The sequence below is a fragment of the Lissotriton helveticus genome, chromosome 1_1 (genome assembly GCF_964261635.1).
Source record: "Lissotriton helveticus chromosome 1_1, aLisHel1.1, whole genome shotgun sequence".
Taxonomy (NCBI): domain Eukaryota; kingdom Metazoa; phylum Chordata; class Amphibia; order Caudata; family Salamandridae; genus Lissotriton; species Lissotriton helveticus.
Window position 1 is genome coordinate 607,586,194 of NC_136057.1, and position 18,941 is coordinate 607,605,134.

General features: G+C 52.9%; 1 long non-coding RNA gene across 1 annotated transcript in view; it reads right to left on the bottom strand.

Moving 5' to 3' along the window:
• Window positions 1-18,941, bottom strand: part of LOC144814608 (uncharacterized) — a 225,680-nt gene that overhangs the window by 26,990 nt on the left and 179,749 nt on the right. The gene's annotated exons all lie outside the window — the stretch shown is intronic.

Sequence of the window (18,941 nt, forward strand, 5' to 3'; positions counted from 1 at the left end):
TTCTTGTTGAGTGGTATTGTGGTGGTGTTGAGTTGTGTTGTGGTGTTTGAGATTTATGCTTTGCTGGTGTCGTATGAGTGTTTGTAGTGTTGCTATTGTTAGTGTGTGATGTGTATATGTGTAGAATTGAAGGTGTGTGTTTTCTTGTAGTATGTAATAAATGTAATTTCTATGTAACTTTGTATGTGTATGTGTGTGTGTGTGTTGTAATATTTAGTGTGTGGTGTGTGTCTAATTGGTGGTTTGTGTGCCGTAATAGTGATTTTTTTTTAATTTTCTTAAATGGCGGATGCATTGGGTCTTCTTGACGCTGCTTACGTTAAGTAGGTCAGCGGTCTAGTTATTTTTTTTTTCCCCTTCCGTGTTCAATTTTTGATTGACGTTTGTTTCCAGACAATCGTAGCGCTACGTTTTTGACGTAGCATTGCGATTGGCGTGCGTCACCGGGGAATTCCCCAGAAGATCGAGGATCATTGGTATTTCAGAAGGAATCAACATAGGACATACAATGTCCAACATTGAGGCATATCTGCCCCATACAACTGAACTGCATTACAACACTCCATATCCAATAGGGTATTTTCATTGCATACATAATATGTCACATCTAAAACATCTACCTTAATGTTACTCCAACTGTTCATCCAATCCTGATAAATAATCTACTAGATAATGCCAATAGTCCTTAGATCGTGCTCGTAGCGGAAGCTCTTCCTCATATAGTTTGATAGTGTCCTTACAGTATACCGTATCACTTACCCATTGTTTTATTGGTGGCGTCTTCTTACCACCCCAACATAGAGCTATGTTACGTTTGGACAGTAGCAGTGCCAGTACACAAAATTTGCGTTTTCCCGCTTTAACATTTTGTAGTAGACTTAGAAGGCATGATCGGATAGTACATTGTATCACAGTTCCCACCATCTTACCCAGCATATCTGTAACCGCTACCCAAAATTGAGCCACCTCTCTACAATACCATATGTATAAAATTTGCATCTTCCATCCCACATCTTTGACATCTAGAGTCCTCACGCAGGCCATATTTGTGTAGGCGTTGAGGGGTGTGGTAGGTGTGATGTAGGTATCTAATGTGTATGAGCCTTAGGTCCCCGTCGGTGGTAGTATTTCAGTAATCGTGCCCGTTGCATGCCATTCTTCATCAGTTAGTGGCTCTTCCAAGCACAGATTCCATTTCTGAATCGCTTTACCCGCAGTATCTCCTATTTCAGCTTGCAATGCAGTGTACAACCTAGACACTAGGTGCCTAGGGTTAGATGAAGTGATGAGCAGTTGCAGTGTCAGTAGAATGTCGGGTTCTGCTGGGTAGGTGGGATAGTGTGCCCTTAGTGCACACTGTAGTCTATAGTACGTAAATTTAAACAGCAATGATTGATTTTGTATATATGCCAGGTCGTCCAATTTTTTAACTGTACCCTCATGATATAAATCCCCTAGTGTGTCAAATCCCACTTGGTGAAGTAGTTCAATTCCCACTTTCTCTTGTGTAACCGATAATGCCGGATGATAGTGCAGTGGCATTTCCGGTACGTAAAGCGGTTGTTTGTCCACTTTTCTTGCTATTATCTGTGATGCTGCCGATGTAGCATCCACTGTATTAATATCGTTTTTGTGTAATGGCGGCCTTACATGTGTCAGAACTGCATCTAGTGGTATAGGGAGGGCGTCTCCTTCTTCTACCGCTACATGTGTGAGGAATGGGATGGGGTGATACCAAAAGTGTGTATATTGTGCTTGCGCGCATAGATAGTACAGAAGAAAATCTGGGACCTTAAAGCCCCCTTTTGCATACGGCAACGTCAGTGTGTGGAGGTCTATTCTAGCCGTCTTTCCTGCCCAAATTAATTTTAGGGTTGCTGATTTCATCGCTTGAAACACAGGCTTAGGTGGTTTTATCGGGATATTATTAAACAGATAGAGTAGTTTTGGTAGCAGCACCATTTTAACTATTGCTATCCTATCCGCCATAGATAATGGCAATTGTATCCACCTATCTATTTTCTGCTCCAGTCCAGCTAACACTCTGCCGTAATTCGTGCGGATCACCACTTCAGGATCTCTATGGAACCATACTCCCAAGTATCTTACTGGGTCCGTTTGCCAGTCTAGGGGGTAATCTAGTTGGAAGGGAAGAGTGCTATCAGTGAGGGGTATGATCGTAGATTTCGTCCAGTTAATATTAAGCCCAGAGTGGTATCCAAATTTGACAAATTCCCTTAGGAGCGGGTTTAAATTTACACTTGGATCTCTTACATACAGCAGCACATCGTCCGCATACAGCGAGATGTGAAGCGGTCTTTGGGTGAACTGTAATGCCGAGTGGTGATATTCCTGTCTAATTTTGCATGCTAGAGGTTCTATTGCTATGGCAAATAAGAGGGGGAGAGTGGGCATCCTTGCCGTGTGCCCCTTTCTATAGCTATGGGGTCTGAGACATATTTGTTAACTCTAATTCGCGCTATAGGGTTCGTATAGAGGAGCGCCACCCATTGCAGGAACATTGGTGGGAAACCCATTCTACTCAATATCGTGCGCAGATATATCCAAGCAATGGTGTCAAACGCTTTTGCAGCGCCTAATAGTACAGCTGCCGCTTTTGTCTCTGGGGTCAAGTAGTGAGATATTGCAAACAGGGTTCTCGTGTTATGGGAAGTCGATCTTTTTTGTGTGTCTCTGTCGATGCCTTTGATCTGTCAATATCGTCATTTAAAGCCATGTTGAAGTCTCCTCCCCAAATCACTGGAATATCTGGCAGTTCAGACAGTTTCGTCCAGATAGTGCTATAAAATTGAGGGTCGTCTACATTTGGGGCATAAACGTTCACTAGGTTGAGTCTATTTCACCTGAGGACGCCCGTGACGATTACATACCTCCCTTCACTATCTGTATGCACTTGTTCCATTTTAAAATTCAACCGGCGGCGTATCAGTAGAAGTACCCCTCTGGAATACGATGAGTAGGCCGCACTATATGATGCTTCCGCCCACCGATACCAATGCGTGTCTGTGCATGTGGATCAATGTGCGTCTCTTGAAGATAGGCTATGTCAATGTGCAAGCGTGTTAGGTATGCCAGTATTTGCCTAATTTTCTTGGGTTTTTTTAAGCCACGTACATTCCAGGTTAATAGCTTTAAATTACCCGCGTGTTTGTCCACCATCATATCTTATCTCTAATACTAGCATTTGCAAAGTGTGAACAGCAGTCTGGGATGCGATATGTGACATCTTTAGCATATACAACGCATAACTCAGTACATTTCTCCCCTGGAGTTTGGCAGTGCTTCTCAAATACAGTTCTACAAACCAATTTTCCCCAACTCCCCCCCCTCCGCTCCCCACCCACTTCAGCACCCCAATCATGCCAAAGACATGCCCTAGGTTTAACAACAAACAAAACAGTATCATTGTAGGGGGACACCCTATGGGGGGTCCGCTTGGGTCACACGACTGCATCCAACATAGTGGATGTGGCCAGAGTACCGTGTGTAGAGCAGGTATACCTGTGATCATAGACAGTTATGCCTCATAACCATGGGTGTCCACAGCACCATCGTATTGCATTTCCCACCTATATACCTCCCGTGATAAACAGCTCAGGGTAAAATCAGACATTTGTTTTTGAAGGACTATCATTGGCCCGTGCAGGGTATCTAATTAGTACACCCCTCAATCTCTACATTTCCCAGTCAATTTGTTATCAGCTGCCCTTTCCAGAAATGGGTATCCTCTTCACCGATTATTTCCCAGTTTGCCCGGGCACTATGCGATATGACATCATCTCACCACCGCGGCAGTCGCCGCCAGCCACCACAGCAAGAAACAGTCTAGCTATATTCTGCACAGTTCTCGCTGCTCATAGTGATGGGTACTCAATGTTCACCGCACCAGCGAGATGAATGTAGCTCAATCCTCCATCCGACAGTTTATTCCCTTCATCACACATGGCATAATTGTTAGTCTTGCACCCTGTGCTTACCATGTCGTGGGCAAGATTGTTACCAATATAGCTCTATTCACGTTTTCTCCTTTGACTCAGTCAGAGTCATGATTCTGCTCCTGACGCCTTTGTTCCCTTCGACGTTGTCCCAGCCGTTTAATATAGTCGTTCGCTTCCTTGGGAGTTTGGCATATCACTGATTTACCATCTTTGGTTATTTTTAACCAAGCTGGGTAGAGCATCGCATAGGTGATCTCCATCTTTCTTAATTTCTGTTTCGCCGATGCGAATTCCTTCCGCGCCATCTGCACATTTATGGTGAAGTCCGGGTAGAATTGTAGCTTGTACCCTGATGCTCAATCTCTTGTTTTTCTCTTGCCATTTTCAGTATAACGTCCCTATCTCTATAGTTGAGTAGCCGCGCTACTATTGGGCGTGGAGGGGCTCCTGGTTTCGGTTTCGGCACCAGCGTTCTGTGCGCACGCTCAACAATAAACACTGTTGACAGTTGTTCAGTCCCAAAGATCGTTCTCAGCAAGTCCTCCACATACGATTCTATCTTCCCAGTGCTGGTCGATTCAGGAACCCCCGCTATGCGTATATTATTGCGGCGGGATCTCGCCTCCAACTCCTCAGACTTGTTTTTAATGACCTCCAACACTCTGTCCATCTCGGAACATTTCTGTGTCGTCGCGTGCGATTCATCTTCTACAGCTGACAACCTTGTCTCGGCTTCTTCTAGTCGCTCCCCATGTTTGTCGAGTTTCGCAGCCATGTTATCGACTCTCTGCGTGATGGAATCCAGTTTACTATGCACGTCTTGTAAGTTTTTGTGGATGGCTCTCAGGGTCGATTCCATAGCATTTTGCGCCTCCGCGTCTGTGTCCATGTCAGCGTCCGCTGGCGCCATAGCCCCTTTCGTAGCTTTTTTATTATCAAAGAGCAGTTTTGTTTGTACCTTCTCCGGTTTACCCATGTTGGCGGACAAATAGTAAACAGCCGTCACCTACTACTGTACGTTGGGGCGAGCGCGGGCCTGTTTCTAAGCACTGCACACTTCCCAAACTCCGCTTTTACACTCTTAGCCCAGACGTTCGGGTAGCAGGGCTGCCTCGCAATCAGAGCGTTTCACTTACTCACAGTCCAGCACGTGTTGCAGCACACCACTGGCCGGCCAGGTCCAACTATGTGTTTTATTTGAAAGGGGCGTGGCCACGGAGCCGCCGTGCATGGACGCCTGAGCCCTGAGCTCCAGGCCGATCTCGGGGATTATCCTGATTGAAGACCCCCCCCGGCGGCGCCAACACCCGGGCTCGACAGCTGAGAGCCGCGGGTTGCCCTAGCACCGAGCGGGACTGTGCAGGGTCCCGCAGCAGTGGGGAATCGCGCCCTTCGGTGGGCTCCGCGAGAGCGCCAGCCGGCCATCTTGCCTGGGCCTGTTCGTGACGGCCGATCCCCGGCCTGGATTTCTGAGGGCCCCCGGAGCTTCTCTGTCGTGGGAGGCTGGCGGGCGGCGCTGACGGGCGCCTGAGTCCTGGGAGCGGACGACGACGCCCTGGGGTCCTGCAGACCGGACCTGACATGCCGGGCATCGGCGGTGTGCACGCCTGGACACCGGAGCAGCGGAAGGCTTGGAGCGGCTGCTGGGGGCGGAGGTGCCCGACGACGGGGGACGGCGCGGCAGCCGCCTGGCGCTTTGATCCTGTGGCTGCTGTAGTGGAGCGCCGCCGACCTAGTGCCCGGGGGCACTGATCTGAAAGCGGAACTGTTGGACTCTGGCAGTGCTTTGCCGGGTCTAGTGGCTGCAAACGTCGGGGGGGCCCTAGGATCTCCTGGAGGAGCCCCCTTGTGTCCCGCGGCGGCCGGCGGCGCCGGCGACCCTGTCCCTGCGGACTCCCTGGGACGACCGGCTGGTGCCGGGGAGGGCCTGGGCCCGTTCTGCCCCCTTCACGGACCTTGTACAGCAGCCTGCCAGCGGGGACGATTTGGGCACAGTGGAGGATCCCTGGCGGCCTTCGTTGTTGGCAGCAGGGGCCTGGGGCGAAGGGTGCCGCATTGGAGATAGCGAGGCCGGGACCTGGCTGTGCTGGCTGGTTGCCTTCCCTTCTTTCCTTTCTTGTCACTGTGCTGGATCCTGTTGACCCGATAGACTTCTTGGTGGGCTACCGCATTTGGCCTTGCTGTGGACCTGGTTAGGGTGGTCTTGCGGGGTTGGTGGTGCCGTGCTCACCGGCTGGCCGCCATGGGGAAGCCACGGAAGGGAGTGGGCGCCACGCAGCCGGACCAGGTGGAGGATTCGTCGGACCCCCTGGATCAGCAGCAAACAGCGGGTGATCGGACGGCGGGGTTACAGCAGCAACAGCTGGACCAGATTCTTCAGGCTATTGGGGACACGAGGGAGGCGCTGGGCCAGGACATCGCCCAGGTATCCACGAGCCTTGGCCTTCTGAAGGCGGACCATAGGAAGCTTGCGGATCGGGTCAAGGCCACGGAACTGGCGATAGGGACGCTGGAACCAGCCCAGAAGGCATCGGACGTTGCCCTGGAGGACCTAACCCGTAGGGTGCAGCAGTTGGAACGGAGGGCGGCCGACGCAGAAGGGCGCAACAGACGCAACAACATCCGCGTGGTGGGCTTGCCCGAAAATATTGAAGGGGAAGATATGGTTGCGTACCTGGAGAAATGGCTGCGGGACGTGGTGGTCACTGAGGGCTTGACGCCCTTCTACACTTTGGAGAGGGCTCACAGGGTCCCGGCGCGTCCCCTTGCCCCGGGCCGACCCCCGAGACCGGTGATAGCCTGGCTGCTCCACTTCAGGGACCGGGACCTTATATTGCGGCAGGCCAGACTGGCTGGCCCCTACAAGGTGGACAACGCCTCTGTGTCGATCTTCCCAGACTACTCCCAGGAGGTCCAACGCAGCCGCTATTCCTTTATCGCTGTCAAGAGAGCTCTCCGCGATGAAGGGGTTCAATACTCTCTGTTGTTTCCTGCCCGCCTGAAGGTGCTGGTGGACGGAGTGGCGACGTTCTGCGATTCCCCGGATGACGCCTGGCAGTGGTTGGAGCGATACAGAGCGGGTAAGGATGGCTCGGGTACCTGGACGGAGGGCGCTGCGACCCGGCCGAGACCGCGCAGGAGCAGGCGCAATCGGAGGAGAGAGCAGGGCAGGAGGTCTCCTTCGGCTTCTCAAACTGCACAGGAAAGGAGAGATGCCCTGCAGGCGGTGTCGGACATTTCTGGAGTGGTGCCTCAGACTCAGGTGGCAGATTCGGGCTCGAGACAGGGCTCGGATGAGGCGGAACCAGGAGGATCAGATGACGCTTCGGACAAGGACATAGGGGAGCGGCTTCGGATCCCGCCGCAAACGGCGGATGGCCTACTGGATGAGTGACTGCGAGCCGCTGAGTAACTGACAGTAAGGGGATCTGCGGGCCCGATGGGGTGAACACACTGTGGGCTCCAGGGGCCTTGTGCTTTGGGCGCTCAGAGGGGCAACTGTGCTCCGCATCCTATGGAGGGTGATGGGCCCCGGGCCTGGTTGCTGTGGGATGGTGCTGCCGGGGGTGGGGTGGGGGAGGATTGCTCATAGCCGGGATCGACACCTCTGGTGGGATGGGTTTTGGCTGTCCGGCGGGCTGGTGAGTGGACACCTCCTCGACCTCACGTACTTCGTGAGTCTCTGGTAATTACCAGAGTTCCCCTCGTACTCGGGGGTGGGGTTTGGATGGGTGACAACTGTTTGATGCCTGTTCTGGGGGTGGGTGGGAGGGGCATTGGTTGGGGATGTTATGGGGCTGTTGAGTATTTGGGTATTGTCAGTGTGCTGGTGAAACTGTGGGGGCTTGGACTACGCTATGTGCCCATTGATGGCGGCTAGATTGGAACTGAAGTGCATTACCTGGAATGTGCGGGGGCTTAACTCCATGAGGAAGAGGTATAAAGTACATGCATATTTAGTCCGGAGGGGGGTCCAGGTGGCTTTCTTGCAGGAGACGCATTTAACTTTGGCGGAGGGTCAAGCGCTGCAGCGGCGTTGGAGAGGGCAACTCTTCTATACTACTTATTCTGCGCATGCTAGGGGGGTACTCATTTGGGTGAGGGCGGGTGTCCCCTTTCAACCGTTGATCACTAGAGTGGATCAGGACGGGAGGTTTGTGGCAGTGATGGGGAGGCTGGATGGCCGAGATGTGGCGTTCTGTAGCGTCTATGCCCCCAACTTTGATCAGGCAGCGTTCTTCTCCGTCTTGTCGAGCCGACTATCGGATGTGCTCGTGAGTACGGTGTACATGGGTGGGGATTTTAACTCGGTGACAGATGTTGAGTTGGACCGTTCTCATCCACCGCTGGCTAGGTCGGTGGTGCGTAGAGTGGCCGCGGTCCGGAGAGACTGGCAGGACCGCTGGGGACTGCAGGACGCGTGGCGGACGTGCCATCCCACGGATAGGGAGTATTCGTTCTATTCGGTACCGCATGATTTACATGTGCGTCTCGACACGTTCCTCTGCTCAGGTGGGGCCCAGGAGCTTACGCATGATTGCGAGTACCTGGCGCGGACCATATCGGACCATAACCCTTGCTTGCTTACGGTCATCTGGACCAGGCAGCGACAACCGGTTCCTTCGTGGCGGATGAATCCGTTGACGCTGGAGGACCCAGTTTTCCACGCTGATTTGCAGAACTGCATTGAGCGTTACTTCCTTGAGAATTCGGGGACAGCGTCCACTCGAGCAATTGAGTGGGACGCCTTCAAGGTGGTGGTGCGAGGTGCGTGCCTCTCGTCCACGTCGGGGGTTCGCCGGACGCTGTTAGCCGATATCGCACGGGAGGAGAACGCACTGCGTCAGGCGGAGAGGAACAGTCACGAAGCGGGTAGTAATAAGGACGATGTGCTGGAGGCTCGGGAACGGGTGGCTGCCCAGGTGGAGAGGCTCCGCTGTCATGACTACCGGGAATACATGGTCCGGGCGCATGCGGAGCGGGATCGGGTCGGCACACTGCTGGCATGGCTGGCGACACCTGCTACCAGGGGCACGCCGATTCTGTCGTTAGCTACATCGACCGGGGGCGTGGTCCATTCGCAGCTGGAGATTAACACTCAGTTCCGGGAGTATTATGCGGAACTCTATCGGAGTCGGATGGCGGCTTGCCCTGCGGAGCTGGGTGCCTTCCTTGAGGAGGCCCAGCTGCCACGGCTAGAACCAGAGCAGGGGACTTCGCTTGGGGCGGCTATTGCACAGGGGGAGATTAGGGCGGCGATTAAGCATATGGCCAGGAAGAAGACACCGGGGGGGGATGGTCTCCCTGTGGGGTTTTACGCGGCGTATGTGGATTTGCTGGCACCTCGCCTCCACCAGGTGTATGAGGAGGCCTGGGAGCAGGGTAAACTACCGACGTCGGCGCGAGAGGCGATTGTCATCCCGCTGTTGAAAAAGGGCGGTGTCCCTACGGCTAGGACGGCGTATCGGCCGTTGTCGATGCTCACGGTAGACTACAAGGTGTTGAGCAGGATATTAGCGACGCGGCTATCGGCTCATATGTGCTCGTTGGTTCACCCGGACCAGTCGGGCTTTATCCCCACTAGGAACACCTCGACGTGCATACGACGTCTGATACGGATTATGGATGTAGAAGGGGAGGGACCTGCGGGGGCGGCGGCGCTGTCGGTGGACATTGAAAAGGCCTTCGACAGCGTGGAATGGCCTTATTTGTACTGCGTGCTCCTCCGGTTCGGGCTAGGTGAGGGCTTTGTCCGCTGGACGAGGCTACTCTATGAGTCGGCCACTGCTAGGGTTCGAACAGGCCGCTCAATATCGGCGGCATGCGTGGTCGGGCGGGGCACCAGACAGGGTTGCTCCTTGTCCCCGCTCCTTTTCGCTTTGGCAATTGAACCGCTGGCGGCTCGGGCCCGACAGGGTCGGTCCTTTGCCGGAGTACTATCCCGAGGCGACATGCATTACATCTCCCTGTATGCCGACGACATCTTGTTGTTCCTGGCGGATGTAGATGCTTCCGTGGCGGGAGCACGTGCCTTGCTTCGAGAATTCGGGGACCTATCAGGCCTTCGGGTTAATTGGTCCAAGACCTGCCTCTTCCCCCTAACTGCCCGCTGTGCTCAACCGGTGGTGCTGGACGGTCTGCGCTGAGAACCGGGTTGCCTGCAGTATCTCGGAGTTCATATATATCACACCCATTCGCTACTGTACGAGGGGAATGTGGGAAGGGCCATGAGGGGCATTAGAGGCAGCATGAGGTTTTGGCATGTCCTCCCGTTATCTGTCGCGGGGCGGATAGCTTTGTTAAAAATGGTGGTCCTACCGAGATTACTTTATTATTTCCGCACATTGCCGGTGTGGATCCCATCCTCTTTCTTCCGCACTCTGAGGTCCGTGGTGATCGGCTTTATTTGGGGTACTAGCAGGCGACGGGTAGCCCTGAATACTTTGCTCAGGTCCCGGGACGAGGGTGGCATGGCCGTGCCAGATTTTGAATGGTATTACTTGGCTGCTCAACTTCAATGGCTCACGCAGGCGGTGGCGCGAGAATTCAGAGGACCGGACGGCCCGCAGGGTCGACTTGTGCAGCGCCATGTTCTGTCCTTTATTGTGCTCCAACAGGAACTTCGGCTGGAGCAGCTGACCCATGAGGAGCGTACTCTTCGTAAGTGCTGGTTGCGCTGCCACAGACGGGGGGGGTGCCGAACACCTTATGCACCGGAGATACCACTGGGGATGTGTACTGCCATCCCGCACGGCGGAGATTGGTCGGCGCTTGCAGGCTGGGAGGACCTTGGGGTCCACATGCTGGGTGACTTATATCGGGACGGTGCCTTGATGCCGTTTGGTGCTCTACGTGAGACCTTCGGGCTCCCGAGGGGTGACTTCCTGTTACACGCGGCCTTGGTTGCCGGGATTCAGAGGCGATGGAGGATGGGGCTGGTGGAGCCGCCCACGTCACTGGGCTGCCAGTACGTAGTGATGGCGGCTGGCACGTATAAGGCCATCACATGCCTATACAGGAGACTGGCGCTGGCTGAACCCCCTCCCCTTGATGGGCTGCGGGAGCGCTGGGAGGCTGACCTTGGTCGGCAGATACCGGAGACGACTTGGCCCCAGCTAGTACGCAGGGCCTGGAAGGGCACCCGAAATGTCCGGTTCCAACTGGTTCAATATTATACACTCCATAGGGCATATTGGACACCTGCCAGGATCCATCGAATCTTTGGAGGTGTGCAGTCGCCCTGTCCGCGCTGCGCTGCGGGGGATGCTGACTTTGAACATATGTTCTGGTCATGCACAGGGCTTGGCACGTACTGGATGGATGTTTTCGCTTGCCTGAACGCGGTCACGGGTCGGCAGATTGATGCAGACGCGGGTGCATGCCTGCTACTTTGGTTTCCCCATACTCCTGCCACTAAGGTCACTAGTAAATTCTATGATTTGGGGTTCATCATGGCCAAAAAGGAACTTACCCTACACTGGAAATCTAGAGGGGGACCTAATTTCCTGAGATGGCGGAGGTGTTTTCTGCAATGGGCCTCATCTGAGAGCACTCTTCGATTGCAATTAGCTAGGCGCACAGCTAATGATAAAGCGTTGGAGACAGCTAGGGCATGGATCGCGCTAGTGATAGATTTGCAGTCGCTAATGGAGGCTGGTGATGGTGGGGAGACTGGCGAGCCGGCGAATACAGAAGGGGACGCAGGCCGGGGAGAGGTGGAAGCCGCAGAGGTAGAGGAAAGGAGTTAAACCAAGAGCCCGGAGCGGGGAGGAGGCGGTTTGAGGGGGATACCAGGCCCTGGGGTTGTAATGCTGGACTTTAGCAATGCTGGATTATACCTGGAACTCTATGTGGGCGGTAAATGAAGAGGAGTGATGCCTGCTGGTGCAATGTTGGACCAATCGAACCGTAATTAAGGATGTGAGGCACACTGACAAGGGGGGGGTGGGGGTAGAGAGGGAGGTGGGATGTTATGTTTAGGACTTACTGTTAGGGTGTGTGCGTACAAGGCGGGGAGAAACAGAATAAGAGCGAGATGATGTGAGAATTGCAACTGTCTGTTTTGTGCACAAAATTAATAAAAACAGTTAAAAAAAAAAAATGTGTTTTATTTGAAAGTTGGTCCGTTGGGAGTTGTGCCAGAATGCCCCCACAAAATCGCAGCTCCAATCCCCACGGGACAGCCCGGTAACGTCTTGCGCGGGATGAAATGTATCTATGGGAGCCGATTATGTACTGCGAACCTTCGCCGTCGTTAAGTGCTCCACTGCCCCATTCGCGCCTTTTCGGAGCGTAGCCAGCCTCGATAATGTCCTCTGCTAACTGTCAGCCACTTCACCTCTGGGGCTTGCTCTGCAAGCGCCGTGTCTACCCCCGCAACGTCTCACTGGCAGTCGCCTCCACCGCTGTTTACCGCCACTGGTCCCGAGTCACGTTGTCTTCTCCGCACTCTACCAGCCGACGGGCGCCGCCATCTTGTGTCGCCGGGGTATTCACCGTCACAGTGTAGTTGCACCCTGAGGAACTCATTACACTAGTTGACCGAAGGTATTGTGCCGTTGTTATAGCACGCTCGACAGCAGATGAGAAGTAGAGCCGCGGCAGCGCTGGGGTCTTGTCAATATTGCACGGGCAGCGCAGATTACAATGACGTGCGGTACATTTTCACCACAGTACCCCCGCCAGTGAATTACGTGTTGCTACGCAGTATGTCGCCTCACAGACACTAGGCACACAGATCGCCAGGCCCTACCATGTCGTATAACGCCTCCCGATATCGATTTGCGTTCTCCCGCACCGCAGGTCTTCTCAGGCGGAGAGGTCGGCTGATCACTCCTCCCCTTGATTTTACGGGGCCGCCATCTTGGCCGAAGTCGATCTCCAGCTACTCCGTTTTCAGGGGCCGATTTCAGGAACACCAGTGGTCGGTTCAGTAATCCTTGTGTGACAACATGTTCTCCTCTCCTTCCGATTTCGTTACATGCCGTTTTCGGTAGTGGTACCAACAGCTATACGCGATTGCAACCCGTTAGTTGTCTCTGGCCGGCGGAGCTGTCTCAATAGGCAGTCATTCCGCTGTGCGCCCTCTAGCGCCCCCTCGAAGGCGTGTTGTTCCTGTCCTGTTGCTGCGTCGTTTGACAGGTAAGAGTGTATTTTTATGTTTTTTTAAGTTAATTGAATGTACTATTGATAGTGTGAATAAATGTACTAATGTTTATTACTGAATGTTGATAATTTTTTTAGTTTTTCGTTCGCGACTGTCTTAGTAATAGCGTATTTACTTAATTTAAATGTAATTTAATGGTTTGAAATGTGATATATTATGTATATGTTGCTGAGAACTGTAATTTTATTATTATTATTATTATTATAGGGCATTTGTAGAGCGCCTGGTGACGCCACTGGCGTGTCCCCGCGCTATGATAAGTGAGTGGTTGCTGTCTCCCCCTCCCTCTAAGGCTACCTGCTAAAAAGGTGAGTTTTAAGCTTTTTCCTGAATACGATTTCCGATGGTTCAAGACGCAGTTCTGGTGGTAAGACATTCCAGCATCTGGGGGCTAGATGTCTGAAAGATCTCCCTCCCATTCGTGCCTTCCTTACTCTGGGTACTCTTAGTAGCCCAGTCTGAGAGGACCGTAGGTTGCGAGTGGGCTCGTATTGGGTTACCAGACACTGAAGTGGTACAGGAGCTTTGCCACTCAGAATGCGATGGCATGTTGAGAGGGCCTTGAACTCAACCCTCTTCTCCATAGGAAGCCAATGGAGAGCCTGAAGGGCGGGTTTGGATGGCGACCTCCTGGGGAGCCTGAGCACAAGCCGCGCTGCGGCATTTTGTAGCACCTGGAGGCGACCCATGACCTTGCCCGTGGCCCCCAGATACAGCAGATTCCCATAGTCAAGGCGCGAGGTGACCAGGGCGTGCACCAGGGTCCTTCGAGCAGAAATGGGAAGCAGGTCTAAGACTTTCCTTAAAGCTCTTAGGACACCGAAACACGTCCCCGTCACCCGGCTTACCTGGGGGCCAAAGGCAAGATCTTTATCCAGCCACACGCCAAGGTTCCTGGCCTCTAGGCAAGGAATGGGGACCTCCCCCAAGCAGGGAGGCCACCACGCCGACGACCATGCAGACGGTCCGCCCCCCACCACTAACACCTCGGTCTTGCTACCGTTCAGCTTTAAACAGTTTGCGGACATCCAGGCTGCAAGGTCTTGCATGCAGTTCCTGAAGATGTCCGCTGCAAGACCGGGGGCACGCGATAGGGAGACGACCAACTGCGTGTCGACGGCGTAGGACACTAGGCGAAGGCCGTGTTCCTCCACGATGGCCGCTAGGGGGGAGACGTAGATATTAAATAGGGTTGGCTCAGGGACGAACCCTGAGGCACGCCCTGGCCCAACTCAATCTCCCTCGAATAGCATTCACCCAGCCTGACCCGGAAGCACCTGTCAGACAGGAAGGACTTGATCCAGCCAAGCGCAGCGCCAGTGACACCACCTTCATTCAGACACTGTAGCAAGGTGGCATGTGCTACAGTGTCGAATGCTGCGCTTAGATCGAGCAAGATCAAGGCCATGGTTTGGCCCTCATCCACACCCTGCCGAAGTGCTTCAACCGCCACAAGAAGTGCCGATTCCCTAGAATGACGGGGACGGAAGCCAAATTGCGAGTTGTGGAGTAGCGAGGCCTCCTCCACAAACTGCATGAGTTGCACGTTGGCTATTTTTTCCGCTACTTTAGCCATGTACGGCAGGAGGGAGATGGGGCGGAGGTTGTCAAATTTCTCAAAATTCACATTGGCTTTTTTTTGCAGGGGAAGTACAATTGCTTGCTTCCAAGCTTTGGGGACACTCTGGGACTGAAAGGAGGAATCAAGTAGATGGCGGACATAGGGTTTAAAAATGTATTGGTTTTATTGGACGAATTCTGTAAAAAAAATTATTTTGCCTTCGAAGGGGTATGTACTTTGAGTTTATTCATGTATTAATTGGATGTGCTATGTTTTAATGAATATTTTCATAGTGTATTACATTATTGTATATATTTGCGTTGTATGTAATATATAGTGTGTAAAAAAATTTAATTGCGCGTATGTAACTAATTATTTATTGTGGTGTTATTACCTGAAAATGTTCGATTTTTATTCGATGCACATAGTTTATATGAAGGTGCGTAAATGTATATTTTTGTGAAAGTCTTTTATTGTTTTTTTCGTTGTAAATGAAATATGCGAATAATGTTAGTCAACACATTTTAAAACTGCAAATGTGGATGTTCCTTTGAGTTAGCAGTTCCGTTTTATCTGAATGTTCACTTTATTCCCATTTATCCTGCGATGTTCTTTTAAAAAAATTTTTTTTATTTTATTTGGTGAGTGATAATTCAAGGTGATATAAATGAACGTATTATTTGTTAGTGTGGTGATTTGGTTATAGTGTAGTTTTCATTTCTTTTGTGAGTAAAAGATCATTTGTTATTTTGTTTTTTATAGAATGTTATTTGTGACATTCACAAAAGTTTTTTGTGTTTGTGGTTTGGTACATAGCAGGACTTTGAGGTACACTTGTGTAGGTCAGAGGTGTAAGATGGTCATTTCTTGAAAGGATGTATGTTGGATTAAACATAAAATGGAGGCAGACTGGGACACACTATGAATTTATAATGGTGTTTGTGATTATAATATTTGGAAATAGCATTGAGAATCAACAAAGTGTTTCAAATATTTGTGAGGGAGATGGTCTGTGCGTTTTATTCCATTTTTTAACTTTCAAAAATGTTTATTTGTGTGGCCCACCTTTAGCAGGTTTTTTGTTTTCTCATTAGGTAATTGTTAAAGTTTTATTTACACTGTGTCCCCTTGACGCAATGTACGTTGTTTTTTTGCGTTCAATATTTTTTTTCCCTTTGAGTTCCGTGTTGTATTTGTTATTGAAGTTTTTTCCAGCCAATCGCAGCGCTACGTTTTTGACGTCGCGTTGCGATTGGCGTGCGGCACCGGGGAATCTTCCAGCAGATCGAGAATCGTAGGGGGCGGAAGGCGTGTTGTGTTTCCTGTGTTGTAGCTGCGTCGTTTGACAGGTAAGTGTACATTTGTATGTTTTTTTAATGTTTGTGAATGTAGTATTGATAGTGTGTCCAAATAAATGAATGTTTCTGACATTATGTATGTAATTTTGATTTTTAGAGATAATGTGTTTTTGCTGTATGATAGTGTCTTTGTCCTGACTGATGTAGTAGTAGCGCAGATCCATGTTGTTGTGATGGTGAGTTGTGTTGTGGTGCTGGTGATTGTTGCTGGTGTGTTGCAGGAGCAGGAGCAGACGGACAGGCTGAGGTGGAGCTGGAGTACACGGACAGGCTGGGGTGGAGCTAGAGTACACGGACAGGCTGAGGGGGAGCAGGAGTAGATGGACAGGCTGAGGTGGAGCAGGAGTATACAGACAGGCTGGGGTGGAGCTGGAGTACACGGACAGGCTAAGTTGGAGTTGGAGTACACGGACAGGCCTGGGGTGGAGCTGGAGTACACGGACAGGCTAAGGTGGAGCTTAAGTACACGGACAGGCTGAGGTGGAGCTGGAGTAGACGGACAGGCTGAAGTGGAGCAGGAGTATACGGACAGGCTGGGGTGGAGCTGGAGTACATGGACAGGCTAAGTTGGAGCTGGAGTACACGGACAGGCCTGGGGTGGAGCTGGAGTACAAGGACAGTCAAAGGTGGAGCTGGAGTACACGGACAGGCTGAGGTGGAGCTGGAGTAGACGGACAGGCTGTGGTGGAGCTGGAGTACACGGACAGGCTAGGGTGGAGCTGGAGTAGACGGACAGGCTATGGTGGAGCTAGAGTACACGGACAGGCTGAGGTGGAGCTGGAGTAGCTGGACAGGCTGAGGTGGAGCAGGAGTATACGGAAAGGGTGGGGTGGAGCTGGAGAACATGGACAGGCCTGGGGTGGAGCTGGAGTACACGGACAGGCTAAGGTGGAGCTAGAGTACACGGACAGGCTGAGGTGGAGCTGGAGTAGACGGACAGGCTGGGGTGGAGCTGGAGTACACGGACAGGCCTGGGGTGGAGCTGGAGTACACGGACAGGCTAAGTTGGAGCTGGAGTACACGGACAGGCCTGGGGTGGAGCTGGAGTACACGGACAGGCTGAGGTGGAGCAGGAGTACACGGACAGGCTGTGGTGGAGCTGGAGTAGACAGACAGGCTAAGATGGAGCTGGAGTACACGGACAGGCTGAGGTGGAGCAGGAGTACACGGACAGGCTGAGGTGGAGCAGGAGTAGACGGACAGGCTGAGGTGGAGCTGGACTACACGGACAGGCTAGGGTGGAGCTGGAGTACACAGACAGGCTAGGGTGGAGCTGGAGTACACAGACAGGCTGAGGTGGAGCTGGAGTACACGGACAGGCCTGGGGTGGAGCTGGAGTACCCGGACAGGCTTAGGTGAAGCTGGAGTACACGGACAGGCTGAGGTGGACCTGGAGTAGACGGACAGGCTGAGGTGGAGCAGGAGTAGACGGACAGGCTGGGGTGGAGCTGGAGTACACAGACAGGCTAAGTTGGAGCTGGAGTACACGGACAGGCCTGGGGTGGAGCTGGAGTACACGGACAGGCCTGGGGTGGAGCTGGAGTACACGGACAGGCCTGGGGTGGAGCTAGAGTACACGGACAGGCTGAGATGGAGCTGGAGTAGTCAGACAGGCTGTGGTGGAGCTGGAGTACATGGACAGGCTACGGTGGAGCTGGAGTAGACGGACAGGCTAAGGTGGAGCTGGAGTACACGGACAGGCTGAGGTGGAGCTGGAGTAGGCGGACAGGCTGAGGTGGAGCAGGAGTATACGGACAGGCTGGGGTGGAGCTGGAGTACACGGACAGGCTAAGGTGGAGCTGGAGTACACGGACAGGCTGAGGTGGAGCAGGAGTAGACGGACAGGCTAAGATGGAACTGCAGTACACGGACGGCTGTGGTGGAGCTGGAGTACACGGACAGGCTAAGGTGGAGCTGGAGTATACGGACAGGCTGAGGTGGAGCTGGAGTAGATGGACAGGCTGAGGTGGAGCAGGAGTATACGGACAGGCTGAGGTAGAGCAGGAGTACAAGGACAGGCTAAGTTGGAGCTGGAGTACACGGACAGGCCTGGGGTGGAGCTGGAGTACACGGACAGGCAAAGGTGGAGCTGGAGTACACGGACAGGCTGAGGTGGAGCTGGAGTAGACGGACAGGCTGGGGTGGAGCTGGAGTACACGGACAGGCTAAGGTGGAGCTGGAGTACACGGACAGGCTGAGGTGGAGCTGGAGTACACGGACAGGCCTGGGGTGGAGCTGGAGTACACGGACAGGCAAAGGTGGAGCTGGAGTACACGGACAGGCTGAGGTAGAGCTGGAGTACACGGACAGGCTGAGGTGGAGCAGGAGTATACGGACAGGCTGAGGTGGAGCAGGAGTATACGGACAGGCTGGGGTGGAGCTGGAGTACACGGACAGGCTAAGGTGGAGCTGGAGTACACGGACAGGCTGAGGTGGAGCTGGAGTAGACGGAAAGGCTAAGATGGAACTGGAGTACACGGACAGGCTGTGGTGGAGCAGGAGTAGACGGACAGACTGAGGTGGAGCAGGAGTAGACGGACAGGCTGAGGTGGAGCTGGAGTAGACGGACAGGCTAAGGTGGAGCCGGAGTACACGGACAGGCTGAGGTGGAGCTGGAGTAGACGGACAGGCTGAAGTGGAGCAGGAGTATACGGACAGGCTGGGGTGGAGCTGGAGTACAAGGACAGGCTAAGTTGGAGCTGGATTACACGGACAGGCCTGGGGTGGAGCTGGAGTACAAGGACAGGCAAAGGTGGAGCTGGAGTACACGGACAGGCAAAGGTGGAGCTGGAGTAGACGGACAGGCTGTGGTGGAGCTGGAGTACACGGACAGGCTAGGGTGGAGCTGGAGTAGACGGACAGGCTATGGTAGAGCTAGAGTACACGGACAGGCTGAG